At 39.8% G+C, this 16,871-nt stretch overlaps 1 protein-coding gene across 4 annotated transcripts in view; it reads left to right on the forward strand.

The window, feature by feature from the left end:
- Positions 1-16,871, forward strand: part of Dll (Distal-less) — a 206,531-nt gene that overhangs the window by 172,601 nt on the left and 17,059 nt on the right. The gene's annotated exons all lie outside the window — the stretch shown is intronic.

The raw sequence follows: 16,871 nt of genomic DNA on the forward strand, positions 1-16,871 counted from the left end.
AAGAAAAGCACGAAAGAGACTGCACTTTTACTCTCCTAAAAAAAATTGTTCTTGCACGAGACGCTCCGAGATTGTATGGTGGAAATGGGACTGGATCCCTGATTGTAATACATAGCTTTTGAATTTTAGTTTCAGGTGTTTGACTCCAGCTGTTGTTGAAATTCTGATCTTAATTTGATTTGTAAAAATGTTCTACAACATATCGACTTATATCAAGTTTTTGAGTCTAGCATTTTTTTTCCAATTTCGATTGGATTGGTCTATAACAAAATCTCAATAACTTGTCTAACTAAATTCTAACTGATCTCAGAAATTGAATAATATTTTCAAGAATTATAAAATTTATCTCAATTTTATGATTCTTATAGTAAAAAGTGTTGTTTTTCTCTTTGTGGAAATAGTGGAAATACTCAATAAACTCTAAGTTGATGACAGAAGTAAAGATCGAGTTGAGCATAGACAATTAGAGAAGAAGCACTAGCTCTACTCTTAAGGTTCTTATGACTTTTCTTAGAAATTAACCGGACGACTTTTCCTGAAGGTTCCTTGTACTTCATATCGAGGAGCTTTTCGGCATTTGTGACCAAATAAATTTTTTTTACGTCGTTTTGGCCAGGGGGCTATTACTGAGCCACATGTTAAAACCTTCATGTTCATGGAATATCGAAGTAACCTGTTAATTTTTCCATTGAATCAGAATATGCCTCACACTAAGATTATTTTACCGAAATCTGTGAAATTTTTCCGAAATCTCAACAGCTGAACGTTCGGTAAACAGTTCGGTGATTTTTCACAGATTTTCTGTGATTTTTCACAGATATTCGTTGAAAAATTACAGGAAATCTGTGAAATCCGAACTGTTTACCGAACGTTCAGCTGTTGAGATTTCGGTATAATTTCACAGATTTCAGTAAAATAATCTAAGTGTGTAACAAAACGTCAAATCCCATAGGAACCAGAACGTCAAAATCTAAGACATGTTCGATTCAAACTGGATGTATGTCAAACAACAGCTGTAGAATACCCCTGGTTTTGGCATATCAACGGTTGAACACCACTGTCGGTTGAAATGCACAAGCTAGGTTCAAGCACATTTATTTATGACTTGTCAAAATCTGTAAATATCATCGTTAGCCGCATCGAAGAATTCATGAGAATCAACACGAACTTTTGCAGTTAAAATTTCCCCATTGAAAGCGAAATTCCTTACCGCTGCTGCTGCCCATTGATTTTATGCCTCCTCAATAAAATGCATTACCCATACAAATTCCCATCGCGAGTTGCACTCTTCTTGATAGCTACTTCGCGTCATTCAACGGGTAAGCGATCCGTCCGGTTATAGTATTCGATCACGCTTGAATGCACAAGCCTTGCTTTTCTTCCAGCTCACCCTCCCCCCCCCCCCCTACTCCGCCCCTGCTAAACTCGTCTTCCAAAGAATACCCCCGTAAGAACCCAGCTGTCAAATTGTTTCACATGACTCGCTCCAACGACCAGAACCGGCTGCAGTGCGGTGGTGGTGATGGTGGGAAGATAACAGTATCTCTCGTTTAGAACCTAGCGAGAGAGTATCGGTAGGTTCGAACCGAAATGCAGTTTGTTTTCTTTTCAGCAGTTCACTCGACTGCACCAGCCACGCACCCCCGGTGCAATCCCCGGTGACTGGGAGATCTCGTTCACCTACATTACGCTCGGCGAGGTACGCCAAACCCAACGAGCTTGAGCGTGTAGAACAGCGTTTGTTAGGTTGCTCAGTGTTTTTTTTTCTTTAGATATATTCATTAGCGATTGACGCCAACTTGTAAATCCATTCGCAAGCCACTATCGATCAAGACTGGCGACGCGTGGAGTAGAGGTACATAAGCCAGGATCGATATGATCAAGCGCGGCTAAATGTAAACATGGACCGGAGTTTCCTCCGGGGCAAGTTTTCCAAGCTGCGCTCGCTCTTGGTATTGCATGATGTAGCTCATTTGTATTCCACTCGTCGGTTGTTCTCGTCGCTCTGTAGCAACATCAGTCAATATCGGACGAGGGCTCTACGTTGCTGGACAGCAGTATTACGACATCTTTTTGTTTGCCGGTTGTGGGTACAAATGAGTCCAGTGGACCGTAAAAGAGGGGCTATTTGATCTGGTTTGACCAACGAACGGACGGGTCAAAGTTACCCTCGATTGTGGTGGTTGCAGGCAAAGAAACGGGTTGAATTAATCTACAAGATGATCGGAAAAGCTTGAACCAGCAACTGGCCATATGTTGGTCACCAACATGATGGTAAAGAAGTATTGAGTTCGAGCTTGACAGCTACTCCAACTGGTGCAAGGGTGAGACATTTTTATTAGAGAGTCACGCGACACTCGTAAACTTTAGACACCAATTGTGTTGTTTTGGGACGGAACAAAAAACTTCGACACAGCGAAACAGAACAACCAAACAGGCATTCAACGCAGGATCAAAGGGAACGGTTCTGTTCCGGAGCTTGGGAAAGCGAAGAGATCAATAGCACAAAAATTTATCATGCGAATTGATACATTTTATTTATCTTCTCCTTTTTGAGCGACCCTGCTCCTCCCGGGACGACGAGCGACGAGATCTTGGAGGCTGTTGCGAAAACAATCGGGACATAAATCTAACCTTGTTTTCCCTCCTGCTGCTTCGCCGCACTTTGCTGGATCGTCGAGCGAGCGGCGGAAAAAGACACATGACGCGCGAAGATGCTTTCTCGATCGCGTTTGCCAATTATGGGGACCTTTATCTTGGCCTTTATCGATACCGACTCGGATTCCACACATGCACGCATGCGCGAGGAGCGAACAGTAGGGGGGGCGGAAGCGGGTGGAAGATCGGAATTGGCTACTGGTTTTCTTTCACTGGTGATCTGTTTCAGATCTGTGAACAGTGTGAGTCCATTCCGCTCAACGATTTCCGCGCGCGAGCTGCCCAGCGTGGCGTGGATCGGGATGCACTCGGCCGCGGATGGGTTCGAGCGAATGGAAAAAAAGAGGGACATATGATTTATGGTTATGTCAGTTTTATTGATTTTAAATTAGTTAATGTTTTCATCTTTTCGCGATGTCCAATTCCGGACAGAAGCGACATGAACTTGTGTCGCTTATCATGGCACGATCTTTTCACTTCGCTGTGGTCGAAGCCGTCGTCGTCGTCATCGTCGTCGCCGTCGTTCGTTGTCGGGGTTTAATCTGTCGAGAGTCTGTCGTCCTTCAGGACTGCGGCCGCGTCAGTTTAATTTATAGAAGTGACTTGATTAAATAAATTTGTAGTATTGTAAGCGATAGCGATCGAATTTGACGGCCGGGGCAAATGATTGATTGTGGGAGCATTTATGAGAGAAGAAGGAAGAACAATGGTTGAAGAGTTTACTGCGTTTTTCGTGCTAAGTTGACATTTATCCATTTGATTGCAAATCCAGACCTCTGCAAAAGGAAAGGGAGGCATGATGCTAGTTCAAGAGTACAATTAATCATCATAGAATTAAAAAAATGGGTATGTTCACGAGATGTAAGTAAGACCTGTACTCCTCATTTGGGACTATTGCTAAATTCCCGGATTAAGGAAACTTGTCTCGAACTTACTTTTGCAAGTGAACTAGTGCCTCTTCTTAGTCCGATTTTTATAGAAGAATCAGGGAAATTTGCTTCACATCTGAGTTTAAGCGACAAGCTCAAGTAAGGAGCATCGGTCTAAATCTACATCGCAAAACCATTCCAAGGGCACTTCGAGAAGAATTTAGATAGACTCTCTGATGAGACAACGATACCCATTTCCGTGATCCACTTCCTGAACCTTCCCACAAAAATGAGACCCTTTCTTTACTCGAGTCAACCGCGCGTAATCCGTTCACTCCTAGTAGGCATAGTATCACAGACAAACAGACGTAACGCTTCATTTTGGATTACCGTTCACGCATTTAACGACTGATTTGAATATTATCATTTCCGCGAACTTCTCACCATCGAATCACTTTGACGTTTCTATATATTCTGTTTACGTTGCATGTAGAATTGTTTGCGACTTAACGAGCTAGCCTGGATTTCGCGAGAAGCTCGAGTTGTTACTGAGGTTCTATTTTTTTTAGATAAAATGTTTTCGAAAAAAGCATATTCAAAGCAGTGGTGTCCCGTACTCTCACGTTTTGCCTGTGCAACAACTTTCAAATCCAGATTTAATGCCATATTCATACTTGAATCGGTTGAAAAATATACTTAATCTTCTAGTTTCTTCAATATCTATCCATTGCAATCAATATTTTGATAATTGTTTATGTTAGTGGTAGATTGAGGTTAAGTAAACGCCACTGATTCAAATAGTTACGTCTATTGGTCTGTGATAGTATTACGTTAGTCTTGCTAAACATCAAACAATGATATATCGGCTCCGTAAAGCTAATGCGATTGAGCCTTCCATGTAAATTAAAAAAAAAAGATTTTACAGGGGAATTCAAACAAATTTTAAAAAGAATTATGAAAAGAAGCGTCAGTGAATTCCTAGAATAATCATTAAGAATGTCGAAGAAAATCTCAGGATGAATTCTATTATTTTGTTAGGAGTGTTCTGCATAGAATTTCTAGAACGTTATAATTGAAATTTAAAGGTAATCCTAGAGAAATACTCAGATTTATTTTTGAAGAATCCTTTAGAAGAGCTCTGTGAAGGAAAATGATTTTAAAGAAAATCAATGAGAACATTCTAATGAAGCGAATATTGACAGGGACGAATTTTGCTGTCAATGTAATTACTCATTCAATTTTGTGATCTAATTCAATCTAATTCAAATGCTTAATTAAATCATCGTATAAATTTTACAAAAATCGTACCATTTTTCCAAAAGTTCGTGAAACCGAAAGGAATGAAAAGCGTGAAATAGTTAATCAGGGTTTGCTGGTCACCATGTAAATTTCAAAAAATATTTATGCAGTTTGAAACAACCTTATTAACCATACCTAACGACCCCTTTGGTCTAATCACATTCGGCCTAATAGTATTCGACATAATACCGTTCGGACGAATGGCGTTCAGCCTGTTGGCATATGTTATAATCATCCGTTTTCAGTTTAAACCCCCCCCCCCCCTACCCATTTTGAAACCTGGCTACGTCCTTGCTAGACGTTACTGCCCTTGGCAATGTTGTTCTGAGGGTTGGCCCTGAATATTCTTATCAGATGTTTACACTTTTCTGTATTTTTATCATCTCGGTATCCTGAAAACATAGAAGATTACTATCTTTGACAATTTGGTTATCGTGGACAAGGGGCTTGCAGGTGAGCCATTAATTTAAGATGGTGAGAATTCGATCATCAAATCATAAGATGGTGAGAATTTGATTATCAAATTTCTTTTTCAGATACTTCATGAGCACAGTTAATCCTCCCTTACACAATATTCTCTGACTCATTATGTTCTCTAACTTGATGGAAGTTCAGGCTATTTCGATCGCCATTTTTCCATGTACACACTAAGAAAAAATCATGTAAATTTAGGTGCTCTGAGGGTGACATATACGAGCGTCAATTTTGACATAAATTTGAGTTATAACAGACGTGAAATATAGCTTAATCAAACGTGCTTTTTGCCAAGCAACGAACTTTTCAGTCTCGGAGCACGTAATATTACATGAAATGTTTGCTTACGTCTCATCTTATACGTCAAAGACGGAAACCGTCACGTGTAAAATTAATTATTTCTTAGTGTGTACATCGAATTAATGAGAGTTGACTGTATTATAGCACATATTGATTTATCAGCTTTGATTTTCAGATGTCATTTTCTCGTCATCAATCATCTCGAAGCATAATCAAACACTTAGAAATAACTTATTTTACACGTGACGGAATCCATCTTTGACATAAAACATGAGACGTAAACAAACATGTCATGTAATATTTAGTGCTCCAAGACTGAAAAGTTCGTTGCTCGACGAAAAGTACGTTTGATTAAACTATATTTCGAGTCTGTTATGACTCAAATTCATGTCATAATTGACGCTTTGTATACATATGTCACTCTCAGAGCACCTAAATTTACATGATTTTTTCTGACTGACATCTACGAGCGTCAATTTTGACATAAAATTGAGCCATAATAGACGCGAAATTCAGCTCAATCAAACGTACTTTTGAACTTTTCAGTCTCGGAGTAATTTTAATTCTACATGACATATTTGTTTACGTCTCATCCTTTATGCTAAAGATGGATTCCGTCACCTGTAAGATTAGGTATTTCTAAGTGTGTAGAAAATCCATATGACATGACAAATGATCAAGTTTTTGCATGCTCATAGTATTTTATGTATCTCAAGACGACTATCTGGTTCAAGTAAGGTTATTTCCCCACTTCCCCGGGAGCAATCGGAATATGTCGGGGACTGAACCAAATGTTCCAAAGCGAACCTCCGCTACCAACCATGCCTCAAATCAGAGCAAGTTCGGTATAGTTCAACCGTATGCTCAACCTTACTTACACTCAAGTACACACACCATTTACTACACGCACTTCGCGCGGGCGGAAGCATTTCATTAATCGCTTTTATCATTTTTAATTTGTATTTATGCCATCCAGTGCCCCCTCCAAGCCGGCATACTACGCTGCCAGAGTTGACCGCCGAGCGCTCCATCCGTCCAGCTACAGCTTAAGTAAGACATATCCCCGACCTGATGGCTGGCGCTGGCTGGCTGGTCCGTTGACGCGCAGTTCCACTCCGCACTCCGCACTCTCGAGCATTTACCCAAGTACCAACACCGAACAGAGTACCATCATAAATTCATCTGCGCTCAAATCTCCGCACCGCGTGTTCGTCGTGAGGATTTTTGTTTTCGAGGTCGTCCGGATAAAGTGCCAAGGAAAACAAAGACGTAAATTGATTTTAACAAGCCATGGGAGAATTTCTCGACACTATCAGACAGACCTACGGAGACTGTCTCAAGAGATCTGCGCGCCTGTGCGGATGAAACTCAAATCAATTTTAATAAACGCTAATTCGGCGGGGTATTAATTCATTTGCACGCAGGCACGGGAGATGCAACTCGCAGTATCAATCACGCTACGGTGCATAAATTCAGTTCGGTCAGCTGAGCTTGATATCCCATCACCATCATCATCATCAGGCGTGTATTAGCATAAAATAATGAAATTTAAATGGTGCCATCTATCGGCTGAACCTGTGATACAGTTCGATCCCACCGAAACGCAGCCCTTTGCAGTCGCCTGGGCTGAACGGTTTTTGCCTAATTTCAATAATATTTCAATTAAAATGATAAATTTATTCGACACAGTTTAGAGGCTAATGCGATACATTTATTTTTTGCATTATTTTTACGCCATCGGAATTGACAAGTCGAACGCGGCTATTGCTTCGCTGCACAGATATCTATGGAGTCTGCGCTGTGTTCAGCATTGATCTTGTCAGACCACATCCTCTCGGCTACGACACGGTGACGAGGTTGAGAAACATGTTCTCTTCACACTTGATTTATATGATTCATTGCGGCGGTTGTTGGCACAGACTTGGTAAAGATGTTACAGACCAAAAAATCATCAACCAACTCAACAAACAATTTGAAACTCCTTTCTAAAGCTAGGATATAAATTTCCCTTTCTAATCATCTTACTCAAGCCACCCATCTGTCTTCGCATCTGTGCTACGTTCGATAAAAAAAGGTAAATATAATTATGAATAAATTATAGCACTATTCTAGTGCACCGTGGCCAAGCCCAAGGCCTTGATTTATGTGTCGGACCTAATGAAGAAATCAGACCTCTCTTCAACTGGCAAGCGCGAAAGAATGGCTTTCGCGTTGTTTTTCGCTGTCATGTTTTTTTTCTTCGCCGTTGAATTTTGATACATAGTTCAATTCAGCGTTCAAGTACGACATTTCGTACTCACCACTGACTGGTACCACCATCTAATTTATCATTTCGGAGTTGCTACGCCACCCCCAAAGTATTGTTCGGTCCCCACTCTATTGCGATACATAGTCTCTTGAGACGACGGCGCCGCATTCCTCCCTCTCACTCGCTCTTATGGGGACAGACGGCAACAACTCACAGCCCGCAGCCAGCAACAGCAGCAGCAGCAGCGATTACAATCAGTCGTCACACGATGACAGTCACGCAATTCTAGGAACATGGTGACTGTGAATGTAACGAATCCGGAGGAAAAAATGGACAACAACTACAACTACCGGCCCAAAGCTTGGCTGAAAATGGGAGGGATGTGTACCCCCCCCCCCCCCACTTCCCCTTTTCTGTTGTTGTAAATGTTGTTTGGTTTGTATTACGCCTACAGGGCCAAGGCTTCCGACAAAGGGAATATGGTATGTAGAATATAGTGACAACCATTTTTTGTGGCGTCGTTTAGAAAAAGTGCTTTCAAGTTAAAGTAAATTTGTAAAAAGTGAAACCTTGGTAACAATTGCACACCAAGCAAGTCGGTAGGCTTTAATCCCAGCACCCTGAAAGCAGAGTTTAATCGCTATAGGGCTTTGATCTAATTTTGGGCCTACTAAGCACAACCCACCCTTTATCTCTATTTTTCGAGTGGATTTTTTTTTCACAAAATGGAATGTTTCCATTGCAGACAACTTCTAAATTTATTTACCTTGTTGACAAATTGTTGAGATAGAGGAAATGCAGGTAATGTCGGCCTAAGTGTCCCTAATTTGGGCCCATACATAAATTCAACAATCGACTAAATTTTCAATAGCAACCAAAAATATCCATTAGTAACGTCCCAATAATGCGTTCATCTAGATAAAATTGATAAATAGCAGATTTTTAGCGATGGGCCCAATCTTAGATCCATACGCCAACATTAGAGACATTTTCCCTATTGTTAAAATTCTAACACTGCTTCTTGACCCCAAACTCGGCCTACGGATTCTAAATTCGCCTAACGCATTAAAACGCCATTGAATTTACTTCGGCCTAACGGAGTTAGACAAAAATTGATTCAGTCGGAGCGTTTTTTTTTGTTTTTGAGAATAATAAGTGCAAAAATTCATATCACGCGCTCTCATTGACTTCGTTCGGTAGCTTTTTAACTAAAGTATCGTACTAAACGCATAATTGACTTGTTAATTCCGAAACAATGGATTTATTTGATGTTTTCTGCTCAATAGGCCCAAAATGGGCAATTAGGCTGAAGTAGTGCTCTGCCGTATTCTTTGAAGAAATTCTGGCTCAAGCTTGTGATAGTAAATGCATCTGATTGAGGAAAAGCGCTTAAATGCTGATATATTTATTAATTCAATGTGCACTTATTTTAATGTTAGGGGCCCAGGTAGCCTTGTCAGTTCTATCAAGCTGGTGGTGGCGGATTTGATCCCTTGTGCGGTACAGAAAATATATCGGGTTAAACTAGAGTGGGTCAAGTTTTTATGGCGGATCAGCACCCCCTGCTCTCCACTGCTCTTTTGATCTGTAGTGAGATTCACATCAATACTTGTAAATAGTTTAGATTTGCATGTAATATTTGTAAAATTCTAAAACTTTTAAAAACAATCCACTTTTTTGATGATGAACCCACTGATTACATATCCCGAGCAGGAAAAAATAACTAATGAATACCTAATTCTGACCAGATACCAAAATTTGGTATTGATCAGCATAACATAAAAGGTAAAATACCAAAGAATAATGTGTTTTGTTTGATTTGAAACAAGTGATAACCTACTTAACTACAAGTATAGCTTAACATAACGTGCTAGATCACGTATGATCTGATGATTTGATCTCAGACCGGTGTCTCTGAACCTTTCCAGGATGAATATTCTATGTTCTTCTAATGTCTGAATTTCAGCCAGGAGGTGGATCTACGATTTTCTAGTCCGCGGGGTACTGTTTAGGACCATCCTAAGGATCTTGTTCTGGATCCTTTGGAGTTTGAGGTGATGGCATTTGGCGCAACTCACCCAGATTGGCATCCCGTATTCTATTACGGGAAGAATGATTTGTTTGTAGACAGCAAGCTTATTTTTCAGGGATAGAGTAGACCTCCTGTTGATGAGTGGATACATTGATCTTATCAAAATGTTACACTTGCCCCTGAAAATCAGCTTGCTGTCTAGTGTTTAGCCGAGATAGACTTTCGACCATTCCACAACAGTGCCGTTTAGGCAGATCTTATTACTCACCGACGGAACAAGTCTGGGAGATTTTGAGTGTGGAAAGATGATGACCTGGGTCTTTGCCACGTTGATATGGATCTTTCAGCTGTTGAAATATTCAGACAGGACGTCCAGGCCTCTCTGAAGCTTGGCAGTCAGAGCTCCGATGACCCTACCTTTGTAGACGATGGATGTGTCATCTGCGAACAGAGACAACGATCCACCATCAGGGAGAGCCGGCATATCGGAGCTGGACAGGTTGAATAGCATGGGGCCAAGGATGCTTCCTTGTGGAACCCCGGCACCGATGTTGAAAGCATCAGATGTGATGCCATTCAGAGATACTCGGAACGTCCTGTTCGATAGATAGTTGTTAATTATCTTCACTAGGAAGATTGGAAGACCATAGTGCTGCAATTTAAACACCAAGCCATCATGCCAGACATTGTCGAACGCTTTTTCAACGTCCAACAACGCCATGGCAGATGTTTTCGAAACATACTTGTTCCGTCTGAGAATGTTTGTTACTCGAGTCAGCTGGTGGACGGTCGAACGACCTTTCCGAAAACCATACTGTTCCTCAAGTAACAAGTTGTTTTCTTCGGCAGATGTTAGGAGCCGGTGGTAGATTGCTCTTTCGAACAGTTTTGATAACCCTGAGAGAAGGCTGATTGGTCGATAACTTGAAGGAGAGGACGGATCCTTCCCAGGTTTCCAGATGGGTATGACTTTAGCTGACTTCCAGCACGAGGGGAAGTAGCCAAGTCGGAAGCACAGATTAAAAATCAGTGCCAGATGGTTGTAGAATCTGGAACTCAAGTGTTTGAGTTCCAGATTCAGGATATTGTCGAAACCTGGGGCCTAGATGATTTGATATAGGCCAACAGTTCGTCAGCCTTAATCTAGGATTCCTCAGAAAAAAATATTGTGAATCTGATGGAGGTTGGTTGCGTTTTCAGCAACCTCAGCTTCGTGAGGGCTGACGATGTTTTGTCCCAGATTATGGGAGCTGACGAAGTGTTGACCTATCGCGGCTGCCTTCTCTTCAGGAGTTATCAGATGAACCACTGGGTTGCCGTAACGAGTGGTGGAATGGGCCTTGGCTTATTTTTAAGAATTTTGGTTAGATTCCAAAAGGGCTTCGTACAATCTAGGAGAGAGCGGATCCTGTTAGCAAAGTCCTGATTTCTGAGTCCCACCATCCTGGCTTGGATGATTTTTGTTAGACGATTACAGTGGGTCTTGAGGACAGGCAGACCAGAGCGTTGGTACTGCCTTCGGATGGTGTTACGGAGTCTTATAAGGTCTTTGGTAGTTCTGTCAAGGTTCAGAGTCCCTGGCCCGGGAAATCGCTTCCTCGATGGAGCGCAGACACCGGTCGATGTCGTCGGTCGTTTCCAGGTGGACGTCATAGTCGATACTGGTATCAATGTAGTGTTGGAACTGCGACCATTCTACCCGATGGTAGTTTCACCGTGATGCTTGGAACTTGTTGATTGAGGAACCCACTTCAGCCACCACCGGATAGTGGTCCGAGCTGAGTTCCTGATACACAACAGGTTGTGAAATGTTGTTGCCCATGTTGCTTATGTAGGTATCGATGGTGGCGTGAGCACCGGACCTACTCAACCGGGTGGAAGTGTCCGGACTCAAGATGTTGTACTGCGCTTCCTGCAGATCGTTGTTCAGGATGGTGCCGGTTTGATTGCGCCGACTGTTGCCCCAAGCTTGATGTTTGCCATTCAGGTCTCCAGCGATGATGTATTTTTGACGCCGCCGAGTCAGCTTGATGATATCTCGTTGAAGGTCCGCCGACCCATCCCTGTTTTTGACTTGTTTGGGGCAGTAAACCGCAATGATGGTGATAGGGCCAAGCGATGTGCCAACTTCAACCCCGATGGCTTCGATACTTTTGAGTTGAAAGTACGGCAGCAGGTGGTAGTTGATGTTATGCCTCACAGCAACGGCTACTCCCCCTCCTCAAGCACTGGTTCTGTCGAGTCTCAAGAGCTGAAAGTCCGATAGGTAGATGTTGACTTCCGGCATTAGATGGGTTACGGTGATGATGGCAATGGCGGTACTTCGATACTTCGAGGTTCAGTACCGGTTATATAGGTAACTAGGTAAATTACCGGTACCCAAGCTTTTAAGAAAACAAATGAATATTGGTAGAAAAATAAGAAAAGAACTTTAAATTATTCAACTCAAGTAATAATTTGGGTTTCATGAGGGTTACACTTGTAAAATGATTTAAATCCTCGATAAAATCTGCAATTATGGATAGAGGAGAGTATTGACGGGTGGCCCAAGGAAAGTCCAGCATCAAAATGACAGTAAATTGAAATCAAGTTTTGATTTCAACATCAAACTGAATTCCCAATTTGATTTCAGTTTATGCAATTGATAAATTTGATAAATATGTTGTTGCGGGTTTGTTTTCATTGCCTTAGCATAACATCAAATTGAATACTTGTTTTGTTATCAACAGGAAAAATTGATATTAAATTTAGTTTTTCAGTTTGCTCTCACTGATAGCAGAAATAGTTTTCAATGTGATGTCACAGGAAGATTTTTTTGCTCTCAATTTTGATATTTTAACCATTAAAACTACCAAAACGACAGCAACCTGAGCAATCATTATCTGCGAAATCACATCATATTTAGATTTCAATTTGATCTCAGACTTTGCTCGGGGGTTGTCTTAAAGAAACTTGCTCATTGCTACGCGCTTCTAGCTGAGAAACTACAGGTAGGGATATCAACCTGAGTGGCTATGCAATAATTGAGCATTTTGTAAAGTTTTTGGGAACATTTCCTCAACAAAAAAAAATGCAGTTACCTTTTTACCTTGAGCGTATCGTCATATGAAATAATGAATGTTATCACACAGTTCCCAGACACAGAAAATAGTATCTTTAAATTTACAGAAGTAGTGCGAACCATGCTTAGTGCTTCCAATAGATAGAAACAATATTTGTGGAGAAATCACCAACTTTCCGAAAGACTCCATACTGTAAAACTGGTTAATCCACCACCGGCAGGGCAAACTCTGTGGAATTTGATGGTGAAATGTAATACCCTATTGCTTTCAACTACTTGAGTTATATTTCTAACTTTTCCTCCATGAAAAGATTACGAATATCAATGTTTTGTTTCGAATTTTGTTGGTAAGTTTCACATTTTATTTTATTATTGCATCAAATAGTACTGAGGTAGGGGAGTTGGCTCTAATGTTGGCCTATGGATCTAATATTGGGCCCATTGCTAAAAATCTGCTATTTATCAATTTTATCTAGATGAACGCGTCATTGGGACAGTACTAATGGATATTTTTGGAGATTCAGTCGATTGCTGAATTTATGTATGGGCCTAAATTAGGGACATTTAGGCCGACATTACATCCATTTCCCCTAACTTTTTTATTTTATTTTTTTGTCGTCAATCAGTGTAGACTGTTTTACAATTGTTGCCTTAACTGCTATTCTTTGCAATTTTTTCTTTGTTATATAAATTTTAGTATGTCTTGAGAACAAATAAAAGTACTGCTACTACCTCGCGTTACGCAAAGAATTAAAATATTCGTATTATTTGGTTTTTGTCATTGTAAAGTCAATGTTATCGCAGAGCTACAACCATCATTTGGTTTAAGGGTCCAAATTTGGCATAACTCGTACGCGGGCGGTTTGTAGAAAATATAATTCTATTTTGTAGGTGCTTACATGGTGTCTATAATTTTAAGTATGACAACATATAACAACTTTTCCTGAACATATACAAAATTTCCTTAAATTGATGAAAAAAAAATTCTCAACTTCTTCGAAGTTTCATTTTTTTGTTCCAAACTCAGCAAATTCTACCATTATCTTAGAACATCTTTGAACTTCACTGAACTTCCAGATAAGCCCTAATCGTTTTCTATGAATATTCCTGAACAGCTGAGAAGTTCCCTTATAATTAACGAAGTTCCCAAACCTTACAGGAAGTTCATTGCGCTTTTTTGTATTAAGATCTCTAACAAACCTAAACGAAATTCCCTTAACTGGACCGAACACCCCTAGAGTTGGAAGGTTTATGAAATTTAGATTGTTTTCTACTCTTCTATGAAATGTTTACGCACTTTCCACAAATTCACTCCAGGTTCTAAGAAATTCGCCAAGCTTCTACAAAATGTTCTGCTTTGCTACACAGCTAAAAAAAGTAGTGTAAATTTCCGTTACTATGATGCACATAAATGGAGCGTCATATATCATACAAGGATAGATCGTGTAAATTTATGAGACATGTCATGCAATATTCCATATATTGTATGCAACTGTACACTTTTGTTTGCAACATTTCTTGTAAGCTGCTAGTTTACGTGAAAAAGAAGTTTACCTGTATGAATGTTTGCATGCATGGATGTTTACATCGCCAGTAAAATTCAGAATTTTTTGGTGTGTACGTTTCTCGTTAATTTTCGTTAGTTTTCTGAGCTTGAATGTAATTTTCTCAACTAATCAAAGGCCATTAAATATCAACGAAGTGCCCACAAAAAAAGGGCCCTGATCATCAATGAGGATGTATGACATTAAACAATGTTCCCTTAACTTCCACGAAGCTGCCCAAACTTGTACAAAGTTCCCTGAATTTATGAAGCTTCTTGAATTTTTACGATGTTTCTTGAAATCAGACGTCAAGTCTTACGAAGTTATCTAAGGTTAAATAACAATCCCTGAACTATAAAGAAGTTAAAGTTCGTTCACTAAAGTTCGCTCAGTTTATACAAAGTTCACTAAACTTCAGCAGATTACACTGAACTTCTCCAAAACTCTTTGCATCTCTGAAGTTCTACGAAATTCCTTGATGTTCTGAAACGTGCCCTGAACTTACGAAGTCCTCTCAAAACAAATGGTATTCTCTTAACTTCTGTGAAATCCTGTAAAGGCTTGATTTTATAAATTTGAAGACAGATCTCCACCCGGTAACACTTTTGAAAAGTATCGTTGAAGACATTTCGTCCACCTGGATGAAGATTTTTTCAGAATATACCTGGGAAAAACATTAATGAAAACACTATGAACTTATGTAAAACCAATGGTTTAGCCATAATCAATTGTTTCCTCCTATAGAAGACGTTGGGAGCACTGTGCATAGGTGGACTGATGCATTTCTTGACTTCTGCGCTTGACTTTTTGATTACCGTGCTTTTAAGTATTCATCCAGTTGTACTTTACCTTTGTTTTTTTAGTTCTTGAGCTCCATTATGAGAGCACAAGAAGATAGTCCAACAAATGGTTGTGGTTCAATGAACTGCATGGATGAACCTATTTTACCAATTGATCAGTTTTTTCATTTCCTTCGATTCCACAATGACCAGAAACCCAATATACTTAGCTTAACCGTAATACGACAAGACAGTTGTTGCACTATCTGGCAAATTAATATGTGTGCATTTTTATAAATCCTTTCTATGTAAATAACTACACATTCTAAGATGGCATATATTTTACCGTGGGACATTTTGCCATCGACACCGAAAAGTGGTTCTCAGGGCCGGTTATTCCAGCATCCACCATATTATCTTGTTTAGAGCCATCTGTACAAACAAAATAATGATCCAGGACGAATATCCATTCCTCCTGCATCCTAATCAAAGCGAGTCACATCACTCGAAATGAGTTGTTTAAATAATTTCGGTTTAGCATAAAATCTTCGTTCATTAATACACTGGAGTCGCTTTTTACGCGGGTGATACGTCCCGCGTAAAAAAAAACCGCGTAAAAAAAACGCGTAAATTCCGGAATCCGCGTAAAAAAAAAACCGCGTAAATTCCGAAATCCGCGCAAAAAAAAAACCAAGTAAAAAAAGACCGTGTAAGAAAAAACCGCGTAAAAAGCGATATACCGCGTAAATTCTGAAATCCGCGTAAATTCCAGAATCCGCGTAAAAAAAACCGCGTAAATTCCGAAATCCGCGTAAAAAAAAACCGTGTAAAAAAAAACCGCGTAAAAAGCGACTCCAGTGTATTAATGGACTTATTTGAAACTCTTTTTGAATACTCAAGTGTCAAATAAGATCTTCATCGAACGTCGTGAACCGTTTGAGCATCAGAGCGCTTTTCACTGCATCCAATTGAATAAATTGACGGAAAAGAAGGAGATTGAGTTAATATCTATATATCTTAAATATTTATAAATGTGCATGATGTTAGAAGTCATTGTTCTTATTATTAGTTCTTGTTCAAATCTGTTTGAAATAGCGAAGCTAAGTTTGGGTTGTTCTTTGGGCGGAAATTCGATCAAATACCCTATAAAGTAGGTGGTTGAAATGTATCAAAATTAAAAAAAAAATGTTTTGATTGTAAAAACCTAATGTTCTGAATTTTGATGGTGATATAAACATGCATGCATTAAAAAATTAAAGCATGTAAACTTCCTTTGCGCGTAAACTAGCAAACTTGCAAGAAATGTTGTTTACAAAGATGAATTATTGCTCGCAATATTTGGAATATTTCATAAAATGACACGATCTGTAGTGTGAGTTTGTATGATATGTGGCGCTCCATTTATGTGCATCATAGTGACATAAATTTACACTACTTTTTCGAACTGTGTAGAACGTTCTTAGTTATGTGTTGGGCGTTAGGCTGGTACATTTCGAATATTATTATTTTTAGTAAAAATTATAAATGGTGTGGCTCAAATAACAACCAACAGCCTTATTGTCCGTTCCGTCAGTTTTAAATTCGCATCGCAATTCCATCGCGACTAT

This window comes from Ochlerotatus camptorhynchus, unplaced genomic scaffold (genome assembly GCF_037179485.1).
Source record: "Ochlerotatus camptorhynchus isolate MF236.1 unplaced genomic scaffold, CSIRO-AGI_Acam_v1.1 ptg000307l, whole genome shotgun sequence".
Taxonomy (NCBI): domain Eukaryota; kingdom Metazoa; phylum Arthropoda; class Insecta; order Diptera; family Culicidae; genus Ochlerotatus; species Ochlerotatus camptorhynchus.